The 7493-nt window shown below is 35.2% G+C and overlaps 1 non-coding gene across 1 annotated transcript; it reads left to right on the top strand.

Annotated features, from left to right (window-relative positions):
• Positions 1-4619: 4619 nt before the first annotated feature.
• On the top strand, positions 4620-4726 carry LOC128041528 (small nucleolar RNA R71). The gene has a single exon (XR_008196537.1). It is a non-coding gene; the product is annotated as a small nucleolar RNA R71 (small nucleolar RNA).
• The last annotated feature ends 2767 nt before the right edge of the window (positions 4727-7493 follow it).

Here is a 7493-nt window from a genome sequence, read left to right on the forward strand (position 1 = left end):
TTCTATGGTAGAAAGGTATTTAAGTCCAGTTTCAAAGACATTAAGCGGATCTTAATTCAGAATTTTGTAGCTCAAGATATAAATAATTTAGTAACAGTGACTCAAGTAGACAACTTTGAAGGAACATATAAGTAAATAGTGAAAGCATATATGAATAATTAACTAGCACGGGTTACATTAAAAGTGGATCACGCGGCCAAGGCCAATTTGGGCCGAGTGGGCCACATAAGCATGTGAGCTCATTTTTCTAAAAAGTTCTGTCAGGTTGCACAGGTCGCCCAAGTCGACTGTGGACCTACTGTAGGGTCGGTAAGCTTTACTTAGACCCCTATATGTGTGATCTATTTGTCTGATTTCTATACCGAGTATGACTTATGATATCTTAATGTATGTAGTATTAGTTGTATAATGGCATGACATATTTTGTATGTTGCATTGCATCGGGGTCGGTTGATGATATTTGGAGGAAATGTTTGAAAGGCCATTAAGCTTATTATCTGGCAACTCAGCTGCAACCTTCTGATTTTGTGCCGCATTTCGGTACAACATGGTGTGTAGGGATGGGTGGGTTGATTTAATCCCCACATGGTGTGTAGGGCTAGATGGAGATGGTGTGTAGAGGCTGGTGGGTAGGATTTCGATTTATTGTATCTGCATTCTGTATCTGATATGGGCCAAGGCCCTAATGTATTTCTGAGACTGTATCTGAACCGGCTAAGGCCCAAAACTGATTTTGTGATGGGCCCAAGCCCCAGACTGTATCTAACTAAATTCTGTTGAATATCTATATGCATGTTTTCTGTGGGGATTACACACTGATTTTACAAAAACTCACCCTTTTTCTGTTTAATCTGTGCAAGTAATCCCAAGACTTGACGGGTCGGTGCAGTGGAGGATCGACGATGGCCAGACGTAAATTTTAGACTGTTTTTCATTAATGTCTAGAATCTATTACTTATTTGGGGTTTTTGATGTAACTTTTGGACTATGGACTGGTTGACTTTAAATTTGGGACTTTATACTGTTTTTATGAATTGTTTTTTTAAAACTGCAACTCAACAAAACGCGGTTTTTCTAAAAACTAAGGTTTTCGTAAATGGAAATGATTTTTTCTTAAATTAATTGGTTACAAAAGCTTCCGCTAAGAGACAAGTTTTAATGTAAATCAACTAATACTTATTTTTCCAAATTAAATAAAAGCTAACTAACTGTAATAGTTTTAACTCGAAAATCTTGTCTTGAAATCCTATTCCATGTGACATTTCCAAATTCGGCCATAACGTCTAGGTTGGGTTTGGGGTGTTACAAAAGTATCCAACGAATTAGCCTTTGTTTTGCTTCTTTCTTCGTGAGCAAGTATTTAATGGCCGCATGGTCAGTAAATACTGTAACTTTGGTACCTATAAGATATGAGCTGAATTTGTCAAAAACAAAAACTATAGCGAAGAGTTCCTTTTCGATTACCATATAATTGCGTGAGGCTCCCGTCAAAGTTCTACTTGCATAGTAAATAGGGTGAAACACTTTATTTCTTCTTTGACCCATCACAGCTCCAACAGTATAGTCACTTGCATCGCACATCAACTCAAAAGGTGAGTTCCAATCAGGTGTAACGATTATTGAGGCTGAGATTAACCGCTTCTTTAGATCTTCAAAAGCTTCCAAACATGCTTTGTTGAAATCAAACATTGTATCTTTCTCCAACAAACACAATAGTTTAGAAATTTTCGAGAAATCATTAACAAACCTTCAATAAAAATCGACATGGCCTAAGAAACTTTTGACTCTTTTCACATTCATTGGGGCCGGTAATCTGTCAATTACATCCAACTTTGCTTTATCAACTTCAATTCCTTTCTTTGAGATCTTATGACCTAAGACAATCCTTTCCTTGACCATAAAATGACATTTTCCCAATTAAGGGCAAGATTCGTCTCTTCGCATCTCTTCAGTACTTTAGCCAAATTAGTCAAACATATATCGTAAGTGTTACCAAAAACAGAAAAATCATCCATGAAAACCTCAACAATATTTTCAACCATATCAGTAAATATTGCCATCATGCACCGTTGAAAAGTTGCAGGTGCATTACATAAATCAAAAAGCATTCGCGTAAAAGTAAACGTACGGTATGGACAAGGTTGTTTTATGTTGGTCCTCTGGGGCTACAACTATTTGGTTATATCCTAAATAGCCATCTAAAAACCAATAGAATTCATTACTTGCCAGTCGATCTAACATCTGATTCATAAAAAGCAACGGAAAATGGTCATTCCTAGTGGCTTTGTTCAACTTTCTGCAATCAATACAGATTCTCTAACCGGTAACAGTTCTTGTTGGAATTAACCTGTTATGCTCATTTTCAACAATCGTGATTGCACCTTACCCACGAACTATCTAAAATAGGATAGATGATTCCTGCATCTAACCATTTGATCACTTTCTTTCTCACAACTTCTTTCATAATAGGATTGAGCCTCCTTCACCCATTAATTTGAGTTTTTTCACCTTCTTCTAAAATGATTTTATGCATGCAAAAAGAAGGACTTATACCTCGAATATCAGCTATGGTCCAACCAATTGCTTTCTTAAATTTCTTTAGAACAAGAATTAGTTGCTCCTTTTGATCTTTCGCCATTTCTGCTGAAATAATCACAGCAAAGTAGAACAATCACCTAAATAAACATATTTCAAATGATAAGGAAGTACCTTTAGTTTGAGTTTAGGTGGTTCTTCAATTGACAACTTGGGTTGCACAAATTCTCTGACTTCCAACTCCAACGATTCAAACTCTGTGGATTGAATAAAATTTCCCAGATTGGCTTCCATCAAAGCCATTCTTTCTTCACCTTCTTCATCCTCCAAAGGGTCAAGATCTAAGGCTTTCTCCAATGGATCTTCTTCAAAATTGCTTTCCATAGAAAACAAGGTTTCTATCTCTTCCATAACTGAACACTCCTTTACCAGATCTGGAAATTTCATCGCTTTAAGAATGTTAAACGTTACTTGATCATTTTGAACTCTCATGGTGAGTTCTCTTTTCTGCACATCAATTAACATTTTCCCCGTGGATAAGAAAGGACTCCCAAGGATGATCGGTACTTCCTTGTCTGCTTCAAAATCTAAGATAATGAAATCAGTAGGAAAAATAAATTTATCAACTCTTACCAAAACATCCTCAATCTTTCCTTCGGGATATGCCAAAGATCGATCCGCTAGCTAAAGCGTTATAGTTGTAGGTTTTACTTCGTCTATCCCTAACATCTTGAAAATAGAAGGCATCAAGTTGATACTCGATCTTAAGTCAGACAAATCTTTACCAAAGTAAGATTCACCAATGTTACAAGGTATAGTAAAGCTTCTTGGGTCTTCCAATTTTGGTGGCAATTTGTTCTGTAAGAATGCATTGTACTCTTTTGTCAAGGAAATAGTATCATACTCACTCAGTCGTTTCTTCTTAGACAGTATATCCTTCATAAACATCACATAATTCGTCATTTGTTCTAAAGCCTCCACCAACAGAATATTGATGTGTAACTGCTTCAGAGCATCCAAAAACTTCTTGAATTGCACCTCATTTTTCTGCTTGTTTTGTTGCAGTCTTTACGGATATGGAGGTGATGAAACTTTTGGTTGAACCGGACAACTTTTCTGAGTAGGTAAATCTGCATCCAAAGAAGATTTTAAAATATCTGAATTTACTAAGTTAAGGTTTACCTTGTCAGACTTTGCAGATTCTGATTCCTTTGGTGTAGGAACTTCAACAACTGGTTCATTCTTCTCAACAGGCTTATCTTCGACATCAATCAATCGGGGTTATAGAATTTTACCACTTCGCAATGCCACTGCCTTGATATGTTCTTTACCCAAATTTCTTAGATTCTCAGTATCGCTCGGTAAGGTTCCTTGCGGTCTATTACGTAGCTCCGTAGTTAACTGACCTATTTGGCTTTCCAAATTTTTCAGTGTTGTTGGCTTTGGATCAAAGCGTCATTCTTTGTCATGTACGCTTTCAACAAGTTCTTCAAACACTTTGATGCCTCAGCTTGAGGTGGTTTTGGAGCTTGTTGATTAAACCCTTGAGATTGGTTAGGTCTTTGCTGCAATAAGTTGTTGTTCGGTCCATTTCCTTGGTTGCTCCAAGAAAAGTTAGGATGATTACGCCATGAAGGATTGTAGAAGTTGCACTGGGTTATTGTCCACTCCTATTTTGATATTGGTTCCCCACATAGTACACTGACTCGGGATTTGATGGACAATTCTCAAAAGAATAACCTTCCCCACAATACACATAGGAAACTACTTCAAACAGACTTGGTGGCTGAGCTGTAAAATTATTAGTACTATTAGCGATTAACTATTTTATCATAGAGGAAATAGACGACATCTGAGCTGATAACGAAGTGACAGCATCAACTTCATGAACTCTGGCTACAGGTCTTCCTGAAGCTATTCGATTTGTTGGCCATTGATAGTTATTACTCGCGATCCTCTCGATGATCTCATAAGCCTCATTATAAGACTTAGACAAAATTGCACCATTCGCGAAAGCATCTACCATCAATCTTGTATGTGCATTGAGACCATTATAGAATGTCTCCAACTGGATACAATGAGGAATCCCATGATGAGGACACTTACGAAGTAACTCCTTGAATCGCTCCCAAGCCTCATATAGAGACTCGTCATCCAATTGTTGGAAAGTTGTGATCTCGTTCCTTAACTTAGCATTTTTGCTAGGTGGGAAATACTTAACCAAAAATCTCTCTGGTAATTCTTGCCATGTAGATATGGAACTTGGTGGCAATGAATTGAGCCATGCTCGTGCTCGATCTCACAATGAGTACGAAAACAACTTCAACCTCAGTGCATTTTTAGTCACACCGGCTATATTGAATGAATCACTCACGTCCATAAATAATCGAAACTGGAGATGTGGATCTTCCGTGGCCATCCAACTAAATTAGCTCACCGTTTGAAGCATTTGAAACATCACTGGTTTCCATTCAAACTGGGTTGCCTTAATATCTAGCCTTCTAATTCCTGGGTTTAACTTACTGAAAAGTGGCACAGCATATTGTCTGATGCATTGATCCCTGTCATCGGCAATGATGATAGGATTTTGTACATCATCGGCTTCATTACCTTGGTCTTGATTCTGATTTCCAAGGTCCATCTCGACTTGTCTTTGAGCTATTTGTTCACGTTTTCTTTGTCTGAAAGTTCGCTCAATTTCAAGGTCTACAGGGAGTAAATCGATAATTCGATCTATGCTCATAAACACCTAAAAAAAATATCACAAAAATTAAAAAGAATAAGTTATTAATGTTAAAAATAAATCAAATTAAAAAATAATAATTTCACGTAAAAAAATGACTATGGCAACAGTTGACAATCCCTGACAATGGTGCCAAAAACTTGTAACGCGTAGGTTTGTGTAAGTGTACATAGTCGTTATCAAGTAATAAATATTGAGTTATTGTCTCCATAGGGATTGTATTTGTGCTCACTTAATTTGTAAAATTATATTAACTATTTGGTAAATAAAAACACAATATAGTTGAGAAGTGGTGATTAAAATATATGACACTAAATGCAATGATCCCTAATGCAAATTATCCTAAATATGTAAACTATATGAATGAAATAGATTTTAGAAAAATTAAACACAATTTGCAACAACTATAACATAAATAAACTAGGACAATTACTTTAATTAAACTCAATTTATTATCAACATGCTTAATAACACTTGGAAAAACATTCTATGGCAACTTGATCTTTCATGAGTTTGGAAACCACATTAGGTCCTTTTGGAATCCTTTACTTAGTAAATACTCATTTCTTAGCATTTGTGTGAGGTAACAGGGACGTGTCAGGTTTGAAACAATTTAATCACACAAATCTAAAAACCATGCAGATAATAGAGCTTGGTAAGAGTTGTTATGCAACCTTCAATTTAATCGGGTCAGGATCTAAATTGAGCATGCACATTTCAATTATGTGTCCATTAGTCATCGTCTGGTCAGGATCGCTCAGCTAATTCAGGTGCATTTCAATCATGTATGAACGAAATACAGACTTGATTTTAATTGAAAACATGATCGATTGAGGCACAAACATTATAAGCATGAATCAAATAAATATTATTTAATCAAAGCAATCATTCTAGCTTAAATAAAATTAAGCTAACATTGTTGTAAACAAGAATAAAGAACACATAGCAAACATCTTTATATTAAATTAAAGAAAAAGAAGATTAAACCCAATTCAGAGTGGTTGTCACCAAAGATTCTGACTAACGAGGCTCCTTCGCTCCTTTGCTAATGGCTCTCCAAGGTGGCTGACCAAGGGTTCATTAAGAAGCTTAATTGCTAAAATCTCTATGAAGAGATGATGCTAGGCGTGGGAATGGAAAAGGCTAAGAGAATTTGGAGAAAAGAGAGAATGATGAATGATGAGAATGAATGAGGAATGCTTGAGGGATGATGAATGAAGGAATGAGAGGGTCTTATTTATAGGTGAGGAGAGGGGGATAGTTTGCTAAAAATAGTGGATGTTAACCTCTTGAAATCTCCTCAAATTGTGGCCGGCCATGCTTAGTGACTTTTGACTTGATTTTTTTTGCTTGATTTTTAAGCAATTTTGGATGCCACACAACTCAAGACTGAGACTCGATCAATCATAAATCTTCGGGACAATCTCTAATTTCTTCAACACTGCAAGGACCTTGTGTAAATAAGCCAAAGAATGGTTTAAATGGATAGCCATGTGTAGCCGAATATTGGGTTGACTTGGTCTCCAATTTGGATGGTTTTGTAATCCAGAAAAGCTATCACGCCTATCCAAAATAAATCAACAAGTTAGAGGACTAAAGAATAAAATTTATCCAATTTAATTAATTAATTAAAACCCAAATTATTATTGAAATATTTTAAAATGAATTATTAAATGTAATTTTATATTTTATTATTTAATTTAATCATGCATGGCCCACTTTATATCTTAAAAATATAATATATTCAAAGTAATATAAAATAAACCACTTATTTCATGAAAACTATATAATAAAGCATCAAATCACATTTTAATAATTTCTATGTCCTAATTTCATATTTTCACATATTTCATTAATTTATTAAACAATTACTTAGTTTTAACAACGGATTTAAGTAAAAGGTGATAAGTTATATAGGAAAAATCCTATATATTTTTTCGATTACAACAACACTCACTTGCTGTGAGTTGCGATTGACATGAACTTAGTTATTTAATTGTATAAATTGATCTGTTATGTTTAAATTTAGTAAGATTATCGTTTGATTTAATGAACTTACTAAGCTTCAAGTAAGCGTACTCTTGTTTTATGTTTGTTTTGTAGATTGCATTTTGTACTTGGGAAATCGAATAAACTCGAAGAATCACACTATCCTGAGGACTCTTTATGGTAGATTTTGTAAACATCTTCACTTATATGGCATGTAATAGTTAAA

Source organism: Gossypium raimondii, chromosome 5, assembly GCF_025698545.1.
Source record: "Gossypium raimondii isolate GPD5lz chromosome 5, ASM2569854v1, whole genome shotgun sequence".
NCBI classification, from domain to species: Eukaryota; Viridiplantae; Streptophyta; class Magnoliopsida; order Malvales; family Malvaceae; genus Gossypium; species Gossypium raimondii.